Source organism: Amyelois transitella, chromosome 22 (assembly GCF_032362555.1).
Source record: "Amyelois transitella isolate CPQ chromosome 22, ilAmyTran1.1, whole genome shotgun sequence".
NCBI classification, from domain to species: domain Eukaryota; kingdom Metazoa; phylum Arthropoda; class Insecta; order Lepidoptera; family Pyralidae; genus Amyelois; species Amyelois transitella.
In genome coordinates, this window is record NC_083525.1 from 2,252,987 (window position 1) to 2,273,926 (window position 20,940).

The 20,940-nt window shown below is 36.0% G+C and overlaps 1 protein-coding gene across 1 annotated transcript in view; it reads right to left on the minus strand.

The window, feature by feature from the left end:
- Nucleotides 1-14,733, minus strand: part of LOC106133212 (uncharacterized protein CG3556) — an 83,131-nt gene extending 68,398 nt beyond the window's left edge. The window contains exon 1 of the mRNA XM_013332858.2: nucleotides 14,636-14,733. The gene's annotated coding sequence lies outside the window, so the exon portion shown is untranslated. The remainder of the gene's footprint in view (nucleotides 1-14,635) is intronic.
- Between the last annotated feature and the right edge of the window lie 6,207 nt (nucleotides 14,734-20,940).

The following is a 20,940-nucleotide window of genomic DNA, read 5'->3' on the forward strand; positions in this document are numbered from 1 at the left end:
ATGCAGTAATTTATTATTAAAGCGACAGAAAATAAACTACATTAACTTGACCGCAGCTGCGGGCCTAATCTAGTTACATAATTTTAATTACTTTTATTGTACCTTAGGGTGTATTTTTGCACACGTAAGAGCCCATTTCGGCGTTCTTGCTAAATTGTCGCAAAGAACAGACGCGAATCGCGAATTTATATCACCCCTCGTTTTGAGCCGGGAGTTAACAACCAATTGAAATAATCGGTGCGATCTTCGACTAGGCCATCCATCCACGCCGCGATTCAGGTCATTTGTCTCCCGGACTAACGTTCGCTTGAGTACAGCCGGCTGCATATAAACATATACACGTACAGTATAAATTCATTTCATTCTAAATAGTCGCTCATAATCTCAAAAGCTGAGTTAGATTGCTGTTTTTATAGGTCACGGAGGTCAGACGGGAGTAAAAAACTACTAGTAATAAAAGTGGGAATTTCCGGATCACATATGCAATCCTACATATATATATCCCTTGTCTATATCCTTTGCGGGATAGACAGAGCCAAAAAGATGAAAGGCCACGTTCAGCTGTATAACTTTATGATGAAAATGAGATTCAAACAGTGACAGGTTGCTTGCCTATCGCCTACAAGAAGAATCACAATTATTAGCCATTCCCTTACTCGCCTTTTACGAATGGAATCCTGCATGTTAAATTTCAAATATCTAAATAATAAATTTGACGAATTCAGCTGTGCATTGATATTGTCGTAAATTTTTCTTTCTTCTTTTATATGTTATGTTACGAGTATATATAATACTAGCGGCCCGTCCCGGCTTCGCACGGGTGGATCAAGCGCACGCACGGAAAGATTTTCGGTAGCGCTTTTTTTCCCGGATTACTTTATGAATGTTGAATAATCTACCTGAAAACTAATTTATTTCAAAACAAATTTATGCCTATGTCACTTTTGAAGGTCTATTCTATATTTGTGCCAAATTTTATTAAAATCGGACCAGTAGTTTTTGAGTTTATTCCACACAAACATACAAAAATACAAATCTTTCCTCTTTATTATTAGTGTGGATTAGCTTTTACACTTTTAAATTTAGCGGCACCTACAAAATAATTAAATCTCACTATTGTACCACGAGACATACGTACAATAACGTCTTTATATCTGGTTAGACAGAGCCAACAGTCTCGGAAAAAACTGAAAGGTCACGTTCACTGGATGGCATAATGCTGGAGTTGAGATTCAAATAGACCTTCATCGACCGGTCGTCCATCTGCCCACACTTTTTTTTATTAACGTTTTCGTTGAAGGTACATACATACATATAATCACGTCTACATCCCTTGCGGGGTAGACAGAGCCAACAGTCTTGAAAACACTGATAGGCAACGCTCAGCTATTTGTTGAAATTTCTAACAACTATTTATGTCTTAGGTCATGTTCAGGCCTAAAAAATATGACATAGTATATTTATGGATCCTAGGTCTGCTATCCCAAATTGGTATCATAGAAATTCATTTCCGTTACCAAAATATTTCATCTGAATGAATTTGTTCATGCTAGTAGCTCAATCGGCCCATACCGAAGAATAATTATTACAAAGAATTATTTATTTGAAGGAACGCTAGACTTGCCTATTCTAACTTATAAAAACGTACATACATACAAACCATCACGCTTGTCTCCCATTGGGGTAGGCAGAGACTATATACTTATCATATAACTTATAAAACGTACGTCGTATAAATTCGTAAGTTATTGACTCCTGAATGTCGTCTCGACCCCGGCAATTAAGAATATGACCACTCTCTATATTTCCCATGGATGTCGTAAAAGGCGAGTAAGGAAAAGGCTTAAACTTGAAATCCTTTTTAAGACGATGCGCTGTCACTATTCGAATCTCAATCATTAAGCCAAACAGCTGAACTTGGGTAGTCTTTTAGAGTATGTTGTCTCTGTCTGATAGATACGCGATTATATGTATGCAAGAGAAACAAAACTAACTTCACTTATTTCCATTTTCCACACCGGCCGTACAAAATTTCGATTCAGAATCTGTATTTAATGATAATGAAGACACAGAAGTGGTCTTAAACATTTGGAGTGCCGCCAGCGATGCACTGCTCAACTCGGCTTTTATAGCTAGAACCATACTTTATACTTTTTTTGTTTTTTTTTTTTTCACATTTTTTTATTAATGTAGACAAACAATATGAATTCGTCCACGATAAAGATTTTTAAGAGAACTGTATTTGTAGATTAACATCCCTTAAAAAAGCTGCAGTGTAGTTTATTCCGCCGCTTCTTCTTTACGTCTATATCCCTTGCGAGGTAGACAGAGCCAACAGTCTTGAACAGACTGATAGGCCACTCTTAGCCGCTCGGCTTAAGGTCAGAATTGAGATTCAAATAGTGATAGGTTGCCATGCCATCGCCTTAAAGAAGAAGCCCAAGTTTATAGCCTATCCCTTAGTCGCCTTTTGCGACATCCATGGGAATGAGATGGTCCCACTCTTTCCTTCCACTAGTACTGGGAACCACACAGACAATAATAATAAAACCTTTCCATCATGTCTCGTATCTCAGGCCTGCTAAAAAATATTTCTTTAGAAATAAGCAGAACCTTTGTAATTTGGTTTCATGTATTTATCATTCTCTATATTTTCTATGTGTACATAAATAAGTAAATAAATAAACTCAAAAAAAAGAATGAAAATACAAAAAAAGATTATCACCGCCATTTTGCATACTCATATGTTGCGAGCCCTTATCATATATTCAAGATAACAATTTTCCGGTCCATTTGCGTTCCCCACACAATGGCTGGCGGTTTTGAATTTTTGTCGGAAACGTCTTATATTTCCACCACTAAGGTTAAAATTGAGAGAGAAACTAAGTAAAAATCTTTATCTAATGTGGTCTAACTAACTGATTATGTCGAAAACGTTTACAGTTGCAGTGACAGGTTGCTAGCCCATCCCTTAGTCGCCTTTTACGACATCCATAGGAAAGAGATGGAGTGGTCCTATTTTTTTTTATTGGTGCCGGGTACCACACGGCACAAAAAATATACCTACACTCGTAAAAAAATCGTATTCACATTTAAATAAACGAAATAAAAAGACACAGCTCGTTCAGTCAAAACATCTGACAAAATACAAAAAGATCTGCTGTGAAATCAGCCTGAAATCATTCCGTAGATATCTCTGTGCTCTCAAAAGGGACGCCGTAACAATATTTCCGAAGTAAATATGTACAAAGGATTCCGACAATGCACCCAATATTTTATTAAATGGATTCGTCCGCGTTTTTTTTCCGTCCGCCCTGTAGGTGATATCCCTAGCGTTGCGTTTGACATACCAAAAAAAAAAAAACAATTTTCTTCAAATATTTTTTTTTTTCAAATTATATCTATTAACCTCTGCGCGGAGCTCCGCTTTCGTTATAATTACAGAAAAGAGTAGCGTATGTTATTTCTGAAAGTTTATCTGTTTCTGTGCCAAATATCATCAAAATTTCTCCAAGTTTCAAATTTATCTAAAAGCTTGATCTTTTCATACAGTATTTTTTGGATTTTTTTGTAATTGTAGGACCGAATAAATTTTTGTCAGTGAAATAGAAATACACCATCTTTTGCTTTATCTACATTTAAGAAAAACAAAAAGAAATTTTAAAAATTATACAAATTATAACAGCTGAACATGGCGTTTTAGTCTTTATGAGACTGTTGGCATTGTCTACGCAGTAAGGGATAAAGACGTGATAATATGTATGTATGTCTGTAAATTTGAAAATTACATACATATGTATTTGTCGCCCCACCGACTCTAAATCATGCTAGGACCGGCACTGCGATGAGTTTACGGATTTTTTGGTACCATTGCGGAGTTCTTTTAAATAATTCATTGATTATTAACAACTCATTACCTTTTGCGTTTATACTCTGCATTATATAAAGAAACTAGAGTACGCCCGCGGTTTTGCCCGCGTAAAACTAAAAGACCCGTTAATTCCCGTTCCCGTAGGAAGGTACCCTTAGACCTCATAAGTAACCTACATGCTAAATTACATACATACATGTAGTCACGGCTATATCTCTTGCGGGGTAGACAGAGCCACCAAAAGACTGACAGGCCACGTTCAGCTGTATGGCTAAATTTCAAATTTACTAAATAGTAGTTAATATAATAATAGACCCGAACGTAAAATTACTGGACCGGTTTTAATGATTTTAGCGAATTTACAAATTGAAGTAATTGGAGCTACAAAAAAAAAAATTAAATGAAAATAAGACTTCATGTTATAGGCGGAAGAAATTTTTCGATTAAAAAGTTATTTAATCCGAATACGATCTATTCAATGCGTAGGTAAGTACCTAACATCAAAAGGCCAGCGGGTTTTCAAAACCCCTTGCTTTTAAATTGACTTCACATAACGTGGTGAGGTTGTAAACTCTTGGTTGTATAATTAGTAAAGTAAAAAAGAATTCATTCAGAACACCATTACAAAAAGACAAAAAAGGAAACAATAATATGTACAAAAATAAACATGTAGTATGGTGCTCCTGAAAGGGTACCCCCTCAGCATAATGCTAAAAAAGCTAAAAAATAAAATAAATGCTAAAAAATACGAAATTGGGCGTTGGCAGGGCCTATTGTTAGCTATGCTATTATAATTTGTCCACAATAAATATTAGATAAGGTGTATAAATATAAGGTTATGTATGTACCACAAATATACCCTTTGCTAATAGTCTTAAGGAGACTCCGCGCATCAATAGGTACCAAAATATGATGATGACGTATAAAAGACCAAACTCGGTATAATTTCGGTTATTCGTTTTTTTTTTGTAAAACTAAGAATAATACACGTACATCCCAAACATAGATCAATATTACAAGTGTCCACTATAGCTGATATCTTTGAGAACAAACATGTCAGATGTATTGATTTACGACTCAAAACTTCTGAAGCAAAACAGCGAGGGTACAAATAGAAAGATAGATAGAATACCCTTGATGGTACTTACATAAAATTATACCGAGTAATTTTTCCTAAACTTATGTTAACGTTATGTACAAAAGACAGCTTCCAGGCAACCACAAAAAACATTTCGTGATAGAGAATTACTTACCCAGGTCATTCAGGTGATATGGTGATATACCTGAGTGATCAAAGTGGAATAAACCGATTTTATATAAAGATATGTATGAATTTATAAATATTGATTTAACATACATAGATACATACATATGATCACGTCTTTATCCCTTACGGGGTAGACAGAGCCAACAGTCTTGGAAAGACTGATAGGCCACGTTCAGCTGTTTGGCTTAATGATAGAGTTGAGATTCAAATAGTGACGGGTGGCTACCCTATCGCCTAAAAAAGAAATCCCAAGTTTATAAGCCTATCCCTTAGTCGCCTTTTACGACATCCATGGCAACGAGCTGGAGTGGTCCTATTCTTTTTTTATTGGTGCCGGGAACCACACGGCACCAATATTGATTTAACATTCGTCAAATTATGATTCTTTGTAACATGGTCACAAGTTGGACCCCACTGACCCTTAAATTGAGGGGATATGTTGGGAGAAAGGGCGATAGATTAATTAATTACTATAACTTTTTCTAACTATAGTTGTTCCCAGCCTGCTACTCCTTTTGAAATAAAAATACATATTTGTAATACTATGAAAGATGGCTGTAATTGTACAACTATCAAAAAGACTGATAAGATAAAATATTTAGGAGTCATTATTGACCAGCGTCTTACCTGGCATGACCATCTGGACCTTATTATGAATAGAATTCGCAAGATGATATGGATTTTTAAGTCATTAAGACATGTCGCAGGCTATAAATTATTAAAACAAATATATCTATCACTTGCCCAATCCATTATAGTATATTGCATCCCTGTATGGGGTGGTGCCACCAAAATGAAAATGTTGGAGTTGGAAAGGTCCCAGAGAGCGTTGTTGAAAGTTATGCGCTTTAAGCCGTATACCTTTTCTACATCCTGTCTATACGAGATCTGTGATCTCCTTACCGTTCGAGGGTTGTATATTTTGAATATCGTTCTAAGGTTTCATAGGACTACTGTATTTGATCCAAATGTGTTACGAAAACGACGGAATCATATGGTTGTGCCGCTGCCTGTTGTTAAAATTCAATTTGCAGGACGACAATATACGCGACAATCGGCACTATTGTATAATAGATTAAACAAAATGCTAAAATTTTATCCACATACTAAATATATTACTAAAAACATTCTGACTACATATTTAAAATCGCTAGATTACGACGAAGTTGAATCCCTATGTTTACAATTATAATTATAACTTGTATTTTACTACACACACAGTACACCAGTGCATTATACAGTTCCTAAACTATGTATGGGTAATGTTTTGTGTTGTTGGTTGTGTATTTGTTTATTGTATTACTATAATAAAATAAAATGTTAAATGTACTTATCTACACTAATTGTTACTGAAGAGCGGGATCTCCTAACACAGGTAATTACTTACTTAAAAGGAGATCCCGGTCACAAATATGCTCATGTAAACCATGGTACAGAAATAAAGATTTATTATTTATTTATTTATAATTACACATTGTGTGATATCTGTTCCCTCTTTAAGTTGATTGACTTCTCTTTGCATCGTGATTCGAATACCATTCAAAGACCTTAGACAAATTGCTTATATATTTCGATATGTTATCGATCATAGCACAATTTTCAAACTAAGAAAAAAGATCTCTTTATTTCCCTCAATACAAACTTTATAATTTGTTCTTAACATAAGCACGATTAGAAAATGGCAGGGAATCGTGTCTCGAAAAAATTAAAACGTTCAGCTATATGCTTTCTTGATGGAATTGAGATGCAAATAGTGTGTGGTTGCTAGCTAACCTTACCTCACTCATTACTTACTTAGTCGCCTTTTACGACATCCATGGGAAAGATATGGAGTGGTTCTATTCTAACATACATACATATTATCACGTCTATATCCCTTGCGGGGTAGACAGAGCCAACAGTCTTGTAAAGACTGATAGGCCACGTTTAGCTATTTGGCAGTGACAGGTTGCTAGCCCATCGCCTAAAAAAGAATCCTAAGTATGTAAGCCTATCCCTTAGTCGCCTTTTACGACATCCATGGGAAAGAGATGGAGTGGTCCCATTCTTTTTGTATTGGTGCCGGGAACCACACGGCACTGGGCACTGGTTCTATTCTTAAGTGTCAAAAACCAAACGTACTTGATAGAAACTATTTAGATTGAGTGACAATAAAACTGTGTGTGAGTTCTTATACAAAATTCAGTGAGCCGCGCTGGCTAGAACTTGCCTAGACTTCTTGAGACCGAGTTGAGAACTAAATAATGCAAGTCGATACACTCTCAAAGGATGAATGTAATAGACCGACTTGTTTGTAAGTATCGTTTACTAACCGTCGTCTGCGGTTTTGTCTGTGTTTCGTTTATTTGTTTACATACATACATATAATCACGTCTATATCCCTTGCGGGGTAGACAGAGCCAACAGTCAGATAGATAGTACAGATAGGCCACGTTTATTTAGATGATATCAGAACAATAGTGTTACTTCTGAAGGTTTTGTCTATCATCGTGGCGAATATTATCAAAATTAGTCTAGTAGGTTTGAGTTCGTTCGTTACATATAAGAATCTCTTTCTAATTACGAGTAGTTCACCGTGAACTTAGTGGTTTCTTTTTTTAAACTTATTTTTTGTTGCCCCATGAACTGTAAAATTCTAGTGACAGATTTTACGTACCTTTTAAATATCAAAATACCTTACACACGAAAAAATGTAAGTATTTAACGTAACTTGGTGCGAAAATATTTTTTTTGTATAGCAACAAATTTTTATACACCTTGCAATGAAATAACATATAATCACGTCTACATCCCCCGCGGGGTAGACAGAGCCAACAGTCATCAAAACACAGAAAGGTCACGCTCAGTTGCTCGGCCCAATGATAGAATTGAGATTCAAATAGTGGCAGATTACAAGCCCATCGCCTAAAAGAGGAATCCCAAGTGTATAGGTATATCCCTTAGTCACCTCTTACGACATACATGGGAAAGAGATGGAGTGGTCCTATTCTTTTTTCTATTGGTGCCGGGAACCACAAGGCACAAATAAATAAAATCCATACACACATATTTTCACGTCTTTGTCCCTTACGCGACAGACAGAGCCAACAGTCTTACAGACTAAAAGTATACGTTCAGTTCAGATTCAAATTTGTGCTAGCCCATCGCCGTTAAAGTAGAGTTAAGAAGAGTCATAAAAGTAGATACCCAAGTGTAATAAAATGCTTTACATAAACTTAAGGATACTTAATCCTTCCATTATAATTCGCTTCAGTTTAAAAAACCCGACTAACTACAAGTTAATAGGAGACTTGGTAGTTGAACAATACATATGAATCCGGAACCGGCCATTAGTCTTAAGTAGATGTAGACAGCTCTGTTAGTAGGTAGCATAGACTTAAAAATGTATAGAGAGATCAAAATCATAGTTTCGATATTACTGCCTGCTTCGTCCTCCTTAAAATATTTATATATTTTGACCTATTATATTATTAATATTTTAGGTACATTACAGCAAATTTGCTGTGTAGTTTTTGCGTAAAAGTGTAACAAACAAACGCAAATCCGCGGGAATTTCGGGAACTCGTCTATTAGTATAATATCGTAAACGAGATTGAGATATATAAGTAAAGTGTATACTTCCTACATTGTCAAAAAATTATAAAAAGGGTATTTATTGTCTCAGGTCACTTTTGGTAATTTTTAAAACGAATAATTGAACAATCAATAACATTAATAATAATTGTTTAATATTGATTTAAGCTCGTTCAAACAGACAAATTTTTGCTCTACTAGTATTTCTTCATCGACTAATTTTACTAATATATAATGTACAGAAATTTCGTTTTTACTGATATACTCGTAAGTATTACATATTTTAGAGAAACACAGCTGCCGATTCATTTAATGAGGACATTAACGACTATAACAATAGTATAACACAACTCAATAAAAAACATAAAAGTCATTTATTCCACATTTCTAAACGGCTCTTTACTCTATGGTCTGATATACAAAGGGGAAGCTTTGTTATAGTTGGCGTTTAATTCACAATCATCCCACGTACATCCCAGGATTTAAGTTAGGTATCGAAAGTTGGGGGTAAACTTTCTTACTGTCCGAAGGCTGATCAGGAATTTTAAAAGGTCCAAATACATTAACTCACTTCTTCTATTTGTTTTTATCACTTGTACATACATACATACATATAATCACGTCTTTATCCCTTGCGGGGTAGACAGAGCCAACAGTCTTTATCACTTGTAAACAACTATTTTAGGAATAGGAAGAGAATGATTAAATGATCATGAAAGGGTCGGTCATGAAAGGGGAACGTTGTCCATTTTTTTTGTGTTGAATAGACATTTATCGAGGAAGGCTACATAACATCACGCTGCAACTTCTAAGAGAGAAGAAGTAGTGGAAAATGTGAAAAAAAAACAGGGTAAATTATTCATCCTTGAGAGCTTCAATGATAATGAGGGCCCAAAATAACTATTCCACACGGACGAAGTCGCGGGCACATCTAGTACTTACGTACGTACATACATACATACATATGGTCACGTCTATATCCCTTGCGGGGTAGACAGAGCCAACAGTCTTGAAAAGACTGAATGGCCACGTTCAGCTACTTGGCTTAATGATAGAATTAAGATTCAAATAGTGCCAGGTTGCTAGCCCAACGCCTAGAAAAGAATCCCAAGTTTGTAAGCCCATCCCCTAGTCGCCTCTTACGACATCCATGGGAAAGAGATGGAGTGGTCCTATTCTTTTTTGTATTGGTGCCGGGAACCACACGGCACAGTACGTACGTAATATCAGAATTCTCAAACAGGATAAAATCATATGATACCCGTTTGCCGTGCACTTGCGATGACGTTCAAGGCCCATCATCTCATTCAGTGGTCATTTGCCAATTGCCAACTGTTGACCCCCGCTGAACTGGATTGATGGTCATTTCGTATGTTCGTTTGCTCGACTGACCCACTCGTTAAATATGAACTTTATTTCATCGAGAGACGGAGCTTATATTAAGTCAAATTATAAAAAAAAAATTGCCCAAATTATACTTAGACAGAGCTCACAGAGTGTAGAATTTGAAAAAAAAAATTGTTTTCTTTTCTTTGTAGGTTTTGCTAAATTAGCTTGGACGAAGCTACGGCTAAAAGGCAGTTAAAAATAACAGGAAAAATAAATCCCAATTTATATTTAAAACAAGACAGAGATGAAGAATTTATGGGTTGGTGGATTGCATAACACCACAGAAATTACAATATTTTTAAGACTAGAGGCCGCCCGCGACTTCGTACGCGTGTAATCAATCCCGCGGGAACTCCGGGATAAAAAGTAGCCTATATGTTATTCTGGGTCTTCAGCTACCTACATACTAAATTTCATCGTAATCGGTTCAGTAGTTTTTGCGTAAAAGAGTAACAAACGTCCATACTCACGTCCTGATATACTGACAAACTTTCACATTTATAATATTAGTAGGATTATGTTCCGATTTCTGTGCCTAACACACAGTTTATTGCGCATATGTTCAGTTTTATTATTATTCCATCGCATTTCCCAGAGGGGTAGGCAGAGACTACATCTTTCCACTTGCCACAAACTCTTTCGCTTCATCCATATCAATAGTATAATAGTGTTGATGATATTAAAAACATACTTTCTTCATGCAATTTCGTCAATGACGGGTACTCCTGACTTAGTCTTTTGTTAGGACGTGTCTGATATCGTCGGGGATAGTTCAAATCCGAGTAACTAGCATTGGATAATTCCGCGTATATGACAAATATAGCCATTTTAAGCTTTCGCGGGAAATTCACGAAAAAACTTGATAGGCTGCCACCGACTTGAAACTAGTTCATTTCGACCAAGAGATAGAACAAATTACAAATTACTTTTTGTGTAAAAATGAGCTTAAAATTAATTGAAGTAATAAAGTTATTAAGTTTTAACCTTCCCCTGTAAAACTGGATCTATTGCAGATACGCACCTTTTACGTATGGTAGATTCGCGGATTTGCACTATCCCCGACGATATACAAAATCAATTTTTCACAGATAAAAGTGGGTTTCTATAAAAACTTAAGGGTAGGGAAAATCTTACTATTTTTACCCAAACTCAACACATATTCGTAATGTACCTATGTTTCAACTATATATGTAATTTTCTAACGGCAATAAAGAAAATTAGTAATTTGTAATGTATGTATTTGTATTATCTGTGCTAGGCGCACATACATTAGTGATAGGAATAATTAATGATTCATTAAATATGCCATTACTGTCTGCATAGTTATGTTTATACTAGCTTTAGAATGCGTATTCACCCACTCACTTTGTCATTTATCGAAAATGACAGGTGGTAGTCTTTTTAAGATAAAAGGTACCCCATGTCCTTTTCACAACTAGTAAATTTCTACGTGTATTCTAGCTGTACCCGCGACTTAGTCCGCGTGGAATAGTTATTTTGAGCATCATTGAAGGATGAATAATTTCCCCCGTTTTTTTCACATTTTCCATTATTTCTTTGCTCCTTATAGTTGCAGCGTGATGTTATATATCCTTTAGGTTATTATCCTCGATAACTGGTCTATTTAACGCAAAAACAACTTTTTAATTGGAACCAGTAGTTCCTGAGATTAGCGCGATCAAACAAACAGACAAACTCTTCAGCTTTATAATATAAGTATAGATGATGGAATTGGAATTCAAATATTCTTAGAAGAAGATTTACCTTTCACCCTTAAGTTGGGATGGAATTTTTTAGAATCTGTCAGACTACGACTGTACAAAACCTGCAATATATTCGGGCAATTTTTTCAGCTACCAAGTTAAGGCTGTCGACAAATAGCAAAGGATTCACGGACATACATGTATATATTCCGCGGAGCGACGTAACTTCTTGCAAGCACCCTCATCATTCATTCTCTATGGTAATGGTGATAGGAATGTGCATATTTTGGTCAGGGCAATGAACTTTAAAGTGTTAAAGTTTATCTAAATAGGTATATCTTGAATATAAACTATATAAACGTGTATAAACTATATATACATATTTATATATAAGTGGCTCTGTCTACCCCGCAAGGGATAAAGATCTGACCATATGTATGTATGTATATAAGATCTAATGTAAGATCTATTAAGTGATATTTATTCATTTACTAGCAGTGCCCGCGATTTCGTTCGCGTGGAAAAGTTATTTTGGGCATCATTGAAGCCCTCAAGGATGAATAATTTTTCCCGTTTTTTTCACATATTACATTATTTCTTCGCTCCTAATCGTTGCAGCGTAAAGCCTTTCTCGATAAATGGTCTATTCAACACAAAAATAATTTTTCAATTCGAACCAGTTAGTTCCTGAGATTTGCGCGTTCAAATAAACAAACTCTTCAGCTTTATAATATTAGTATCAACACAAAAAGAATTTTTCAATTCGAACCAGTAGTTCCTAAGATTAGCGCATTCAAACAAACAAACTCTTCGTCTTTATAATATTAGTAGATGAATATAGAAGTATGGCTTGAAAATGGATTATTATTCCAACCGTAATACGAAACTTAACAGAACAGTGGTTTACTTAAAGCGATAACACGGGTGAACCAATTTGTGGAACAGCCATTGTCATCCCGTAAATGATGAGGGTTCGGGAATACTATCCCTGGACATTATCACACTTTGTTTTACATGCTGTTAGTTTAGTTTTTTTAATTCTGATTAACTTAATTTAAGAAAAAAAAATATAATGGGTCTTTTTAGGGTCAATAGAAGCCAAAACAATTTTTTTTAGAATTTTTGTCTGTCAGTCTGTCTGTCCGTCTGTCCGTCTGTCCGTCTGTCCGTCTGTCTGTCTGTATGTTTGTACGCGCATCACGCAAAATCTACCGAACGGATCTGAACGAAATTCGGCACAGATATAGTTAGTAACCTGGATTAGAATATAGGCTACTTTTTATCCTGAAATTCTATCCCAAGAGGATGAAATAGGGGGTGCAAGTTTGTATGAAACTTCGTCATTTTTGAATCGATTTAAAAAGCTATAAATAATTAATTATCTATTATATTTATTACTAGAAATTTCTTTAAAATTATTCATATGGCAAAACAACGTTTGCCGGGGCAGCTAGTGTCATAATAAATAAATATTTATCATATAATATATAATTTGGTCATGTGGTTTGGCACTACATTTTCACAAAACAAGCATCAAATTTTTTTTTTGTCGTTATTTAAGATTAATTATTTATACATCATGTCATCCAGAAGAAGATGGTTTTTGAGTATTTTCGAGACCTTACTCTGTCTATCCCATGTTAGTTTAAGACGTTATATATATATAAATGTTTTTACATATATGTAAGCCGTTAGCTAGACGTCCTTAAAAGGATTAGTAACAATAGTCTTTGTGCGCCGTAATGAGACAGAAATGCAATATGACCTGTGCAATCTTCCCTAAGAAGTGCAGTTAAAATTATTCAATGTCTTATGAAGTCATAAATATTGAAGTGTCTTTGTATAAATTGCATTGCATTTTATATAATTAATTTTATCCCGACTAATATTTTAAATAGCTCATTGTGGAATATCAGTCTTTTTAAGACTGATGGCTCTGTCTACCCCGCAAGGGATACAGACGTGATTATATGTATGTATGTATGTAATATTTTAAACCGAAAGTAAGTTTATGTGTTTGTTCGTTTGTTACCCCTTTACGGGTTAGCTACTGAGTGAATCTTCTTAAAATATCACGTATATATAATTCAGAGTCTGGAAAAGGACATAGGGTATCTTTAATCCCGTTAAAAGCTAAAGATCTCGTGGTATTTTTTGACACTTTTGTATAGAAACTATCTCTCCCATGAATGTCGTAAAAGGCGACTAAGGGGTAGCCTTAACAACTTAAAGATTCCTCTTCTAGGCTATACAGTTGAACGTGGCCTTTCAGTCTATTCAAGAGTGTTGACTCGGTCTACCCCGCAAATGATAAAGACGTTTCTGTACTAATGATAAAGCAAAAACAAAATTTCTGAAAGCAAGAAAACAAAATTGACATGAAAGTTCTTTCGGGAACGAAAAAATAGATTGGATTTTCCAGAAATCGCTTAAAACGGGAAAAAACGAGGATGACTTTGCCCGTAAGACTAGACATAGAATAAAATGAACAAAACTGTTGAAAAAATGCTATATTGCTACAAAGCCACGCTGTCCTATTGTCCTCTAACTTTGAAGTTCTATATTTGGACCTCTTAGCCTGCCAATGTCCTTTCCCGTCAAAGACCCCACTCAGAAATGACAGCAATTACATCGGCCACTCAGTTAAGTGAATATTAAATGCACATCAACCCTAATAAAGTCACAAGTCGGCCGTAAAATTTAAAATGTTCCTAGATAGCTTTTTAAATACCCATTGGAATACAACTTTTTTAATAAGGCCTCCCGCGACGGATTAACTAGGCAACTTCTGCCGTAAAAAAGTAAAAATTCAAATTAAGAAAGTGTACTTACTGCCAGTATGTGAGTTATACCTCCGTTTTAAAAAAAAAATGGAACACGGATTTAAAATTGTATTAGCAACTTTCCGGTGTCAGAAAATCGGGCACGCGTCCGCCCATCCGCGCGTCTGAGCAAAGACTGGAGGTTTGTAATTCAGCGAGATAGAATAGCAGGCCTTCTCTATATATCCTTTTGAATTGCAATACTCTTTTTGATGGCAATAAAGCGGTTATTCACCTAATTTCGGGCCAGAGTTTGCGCTGACCCTATGCGGTTCGGATACACGCTGTTTGAATTAATATGCGCATCGTATAATTCCCTAATTTGATAATTATTTATTATGTTTTATCGAATTTCATTGCAAACTTTGTTTGATTACGGCCTAAAAAAATATAAATTTTATGCGTTTCTATGTATGTTTGTGACATGACTGTAAAAGGTCAAGTCAAAAGTAATATTAACTAATTAGCTTATGTAAAAGTATTGATTAAGTAAAAGATCTTTATGTATTCTGCCTCTAAAAAAAGTGGTTTGTTCATAATGTATTGTTAAATGTATCTCAATTCTATCATTAAGCCAAATAGCTGAACATGGCCGATCAGTCTTTCAAGACTGTTGGCTCTGTCTACCCCACAAGGGATATAGACGTGACCATATGAATGTATGTGTGTATGTATGCTTAAATGTAGAAATATATATTACTAGCTTTTATCTGCAGCTTCGCACGCGCAAATTTGGCGCCACCTACAAAATAATAGGAATAAAGACGTGATTATTATTAGGTTTGTACGTTACTCAGTAAATTATGAACGCTTCAAAAGTACTGTTATTAAAAATTTTGATTTCATCAATAAGCCAATAGTGGCCTTCGAGTCTCTTCGTGACTTTTGGATTTGCCTACCCCGTAATACTGGAATTACGATAACAATGCGATAGAATTCCCTTAATTCCCACTGGGAACTAATTAGCTTTAAGCGACTGAATGTCCGAGTTGCGAGACTAGAATTATGCTCTTCGCAGTCGGTAAAAAGGAGGAGTTCTGAATATGCTAAGTGCAGACTGAGCAGGTGTTACATACCATTCTTTGTAGGGTTGTCGAGAATTTGTTTATTTAACATTTAAGAGTTTAAAAGATTGGGAAGGCCTAGACCTAAAAACGTACCTTGATAAAATCGGAGACGTTCTAGCAAAAGGTCAGGTCAAGAACCCAAAACCGACGAGCTTGCATGAATCGTCGATCGTGGTAGATGTGGTCTCTGCCTACCCCTCCGGGAAAAAGGCGTGATTTATATATATATACTAGCTTTCCGCCCGCGGCTTTGCCCACGTGTAATTCGGTTATATATATCTAGCGTTTTTTAATGATCTCGACAGGGCTTTTTCTTCCACAGGCTGAAATCTTGTTACAACTGGAATTAAATATAGCCTGTGTTACTCAGGGATGATGTAGCCTCGTGATAGTTAATAGAAAATAAAATTCGGGTGTTTTATTTATGCATACCGATTACGCCGAGATTTATGGACCGATTTACGTGATTCTTTTTTTGTTCGGTAGAGTATACTTTCAAGTTGGTCCCGTTGTTACCTAGTCAGGATCTGATGATGGTATTCCAGGGAAATCAAGGGCAAACCTCAAATTTACAGGCAATTACGTTTTTGACAATTTCATAGATCTGTTTAAGTATTTGCGTCTGATAGTCATCATCCCATGTGAATGAGCTGATGATGGAAGGTACAACTCCTCAACGGTTAGGAGTTGAAAGAAAATTCTTACGAAGTTATACGTACATGTGAGGCTATTAGGTTGACCTGATAATAAAAAGTAAATCTCATTAACGTTAAGAATTTAGGTGAAAATGGATGCGGACAAATTTCGTCTCTTCACTTGTTTCCTTTTAGCTGTTTGTATGGGTAGTGTTAACACAAAATAGGGATTTAAAGGCGTGATGTTATTAATGTTATGCATGTATATACATGTATGTTATTATGTATGTTAAAGAGACGACTGAAAGTTGTCATACAAAGTCTTTTTTTTTAAGGATGGGAAATCATCAAATGACCTCTCCCGCTCTGGGTGGAACGGAAGGGAGTGTCAGACTTTTACTGACTAAAACCCACCTCGTTCCTTCAGTTGCCCTTTGCGTTCCGGGGCAACGGTATCTCGTTAGAACTTTCCCGCAGCCCCGGCTCAGTTTATCCCGTTTCCCCCCCTTGGGGGTTGACATTTCAAAAATCCCTTCTTAGTGCTCACTTATGTTACTAAAGGAACCTCTGTTCAAAATCTCAGACTCCTATACCGAGCGGTTTCGGCTGTGCGTTAATAAATCAGTCACCCAATCGCACCCCCTAAATCACGATTGGAGGGTAGTTTGAAAAAAATTTATAATGTCAAACATATTTACTTGCCTATGTACGTGTTCATGCCAAGTTTCAAGTTAATAAACCCAAGGAATAAGATTTTTCATAGAAACGTTTTTACCCCTTTTCCCCCCCTTGGGGGTTGAATTTCCAAAAATCCTTTCTTAGTGCTCCCCTACATATCCCAAGGAACCTACATTCCAAATTTCAGCTGTCTACGACCAGTAGTTTCGACTGTGCGTTGTCTGTCAGTCAGTCACTCAGTAACGGAAGAGTTTTATATATATAGATATGTATAAAAAAAGATAAAGGATAAAAATTTCAGGAATAGAAACGGTTTAGATTCACAAAAAAAAGGCGAGTAAAAATGCAGAAGTTCAATCCTATCGTGGCTTTATCAACGACTACTTTCTGATTTTGTACAACATTAGTTTGAATGCTAATCGATCCTCATACAGTGAGGAAAACCTTCATTATACCTGCACATTCACACAACCAAATGTGAAACAATGGTTGACAGTCTGACATCCGCAAACTTCACCCTTTTTTTTTGAAGGCGGTCAAAAAGCTCTACGCGCCTACGCCGTAGACGTAATGTAGCTACGATGCTACGAAAATGTCTACAACTTAGCATTTATGTCTTCCATATTGCGATTTTCCATATTATCATTTCAGATGAAATGAGAAATGATTGCTCCATCCATTTTATCATCTATCGCATCTTTGCAAATTGAATATGTAACTTGTTGAAACAAAATCCCAACTTTATAAGCCCATCCCTTAGTCGCCTTTTACGATATCCATGGGAAAGATATGGAGAGGTAATTTTTTTTGGCGTCGGGAACGGCACAAATATATGTGGGAATGAAAGTGAAACAGTGCGGAATTATATCGTAAATCTTCTTATTTTATTGGACTTCTTAAAAACACATGTTATAACGTCTCACATCGTACCACAGACCCACTATCCTATCTCTTAATGTTGCCAGCGTAAAAATAAGTAAGAGGTCAGCTAACAAAAAAGATTTAAATAAAAGCACAAAAAAAAACACTTTATCCCACATATATGTGTATATATTATCATGTATTTATAACGAGCCAGCCCTAGCAGCGCCGGCGCAGACGGAGTCATTTAATATGTATGAGTGGAGACAATTTGCGTGGCGGCGGCTGTCCACCGGCCATCGTACACCTATTGTCTGCTATTCCACGCCAATGTCGCCAAAAGTACAGGGAATTGTATAAATTGAATGAATGAATTGTTAAAATATTCTCGCTACATACATATTTGGCCGGCCTATGTGACGCAGCGGTAGTACGCTTGTCTGTGACACCGGAGGTCCCGGGTTCGAATCCCGGCCGGGGCATGATGAGAAAACAACTTTTTCTGATTGGCTTGTCTTGGATGTTCATCTATATAAGTATTTATTATAAAATATAATACAACGATACTATACTATAGTTAGTATGTTGTAACACAAGTCTCGAACTTACTCCGAGGCTAACTCAATCTGTGTAATTTGTCCCGTATATATTTATTTATATCACGTCTCTGTCCCAGAGGGGTAGGCAGATACTACATCTTTCCACTTGCCACGATCTCTGCATACTACTTTAGCTTCATCCTCATTTGTCTCTCGTCCAAAACGCCTCTTACAAAACGCTACTCAAGTGTGACGTAACATTTTAGTATCTTGTTCGCGTTAAGAACTTTATTTGTAAAGCAATAGCAACCCTAATAACTACCTTAATTATTGCGTTTATTGATATGATGTCTTAATAAAAGTTATTCTATATTTTCACTCCTGGTATAGTTCTTCTTCTTCTTCTTCAGCCCATATTCATCCACTGCTGGTTGTAGGCCTCTAGTAATGCGCGCCATTCTCGACGGTTTTGTGCTTTTCCATCCACCTCCTTCCAGCAATCTTGACCAGATCGTCCTTCCATCTGATAGGTGGTTTACCCACATTTCGGCGACCAGTTCTGGGCCTCCACTCCAGTACCACTTTGCCCCAGCGGTCGTCTGTGCTGCGGCATATATGGCCCGCCCATCGCCACTTTCTTTGGGCTACTTCCTGAGCAATGTCGGTAAGCCTTGTCCGTCTTCGGATTTCCGTGTTTCTAATTTTATCCCGGATAGAAACATCAAGCATTGCCCGCTCCATAGCCATCTGTGGCGAAGTTATTATTAAATAATATTGAATTTTTTAAAAAGACTTTCCCATTGTACTTTGAATGAATATAAAACATTTAGGACGTGAGAATTAAAAATAAAAACTTACGTAACGTATTTAATTACGTGTATTCTATCATGTTTTTCACTGATTAATATTGTTTTAAGACCTTGTCATCATCCGTATTAGAATCTCAAGTTCATGAATCTATCTCTTAGTCGCCGTTTACGACGAAAGAGATGAAGTAGTCCTGTTCTAGGGTGCCGGAAACCACGCGGCAAACGTTCATTCATATTCTTACATACATATGAAAAGAAATGTATGGAATTATGCATTGATAGTATTGGAAGTATTTATATTATTATACATACATACATAAAATCACGCCTCTTTCCCGGAGGGGTAGGCAGAGACTACCTCTTTCCACTTGCCATGATCTCTGCATACTTCCTTCGCTTATCCACATTTATAACTCTCTTCATATTATTATTTCTAATAATCACCATATTATTTACATGCGCGACCTAAAACCAATCAGAATTAATTTTTTCCATCACGACCTGACCGGGGATTGAACTCGAGACCTAACTTAGAACAGAGAAACTTAACTAAATATATATCTTTTTTTTCTTTTTTAAATATATACGGGACAAATTACACAGATTGAGTTAGCCTCGAAGTAAGTTCGAGACTTGTGTTACGAGATTAGAATCTCAACTATAACAAAATAGAAACTCAACGATACTATATTTAATATATATACTGTTTTCTTATAATGTATTCGTATTACGGTACAAACTACAATACAGCATTGCGAGAGCGCCATTAAAGTATAACTTAACTTTGATTAATAAAGTTGTAGCGAGCATTCACACTTACAAGTTTGTGTATTAAGACTTGTGTTGGGAAATCAGTTGGTATAACATTATGTGTACAACAATTATTTAGCTCATCAATACAAAAATCTTTGGTGTGCCGTGTGGATTAAGGCACTTTGGAATAGGAACACTTTATATCATGCCTATGGAGGTCGTAAAATGCGACTAAAGGTGAGTAAGGCTTGTAAATTTAAGTTTCTTTTTTGGGCGATGAGCTAGCTATATAATTCGCAGTTATAACTGATTTAAATTTTATGCCATCTAACAGAAAAGCGAAGAAACCTACACGATGTTCAAAAAACATCATATTAAACGCCACCTACAAAAAGCGACGAATTTAGCGCCACCTACGAAAGAATACAAGCTTTTCGCTAATCCCGCGAAAACTGTAATTTTTATCGGAATAATAAGATATGTCCTTCTCCGGGCTCTTAATTACACATTCGTGGAATTTCAAGAAGATTAATTTACTAAATAACCCGTGAAGAGGTTACAAACAAACAAATAAACTTACTTTCGCATTTATAATATTAGTTTCGATTTAAGCATTCAATTTTTTAGCGAAAAAATATGATAATAATGTAAAATTTTAGTCTAAAACCTTTAAATTATTGTCATCTTCCCCTATTGTATCTGAAGCTTGTGGCTTCCTTCAGACTAAAACTAAAGTCTTAACTAAATTGTAAAGTACTTCGCGCAATTAATCTCAAGTTAGCAACGCTGTGATACTAAAACTTGAACTATCTAATGCCAGAAACTTTGCACGCGTAAAATAAAATCAAACTAGATTATTCCCCTTTGTCATGGGAACCACTGTTTGTTCCTTTTGTTTTCCAAGAAGAATCCCATGTTTATAAGTGTATCCCTTATTCGCCTTTTACTACATCCATGGGAAAGGGATGGAGTG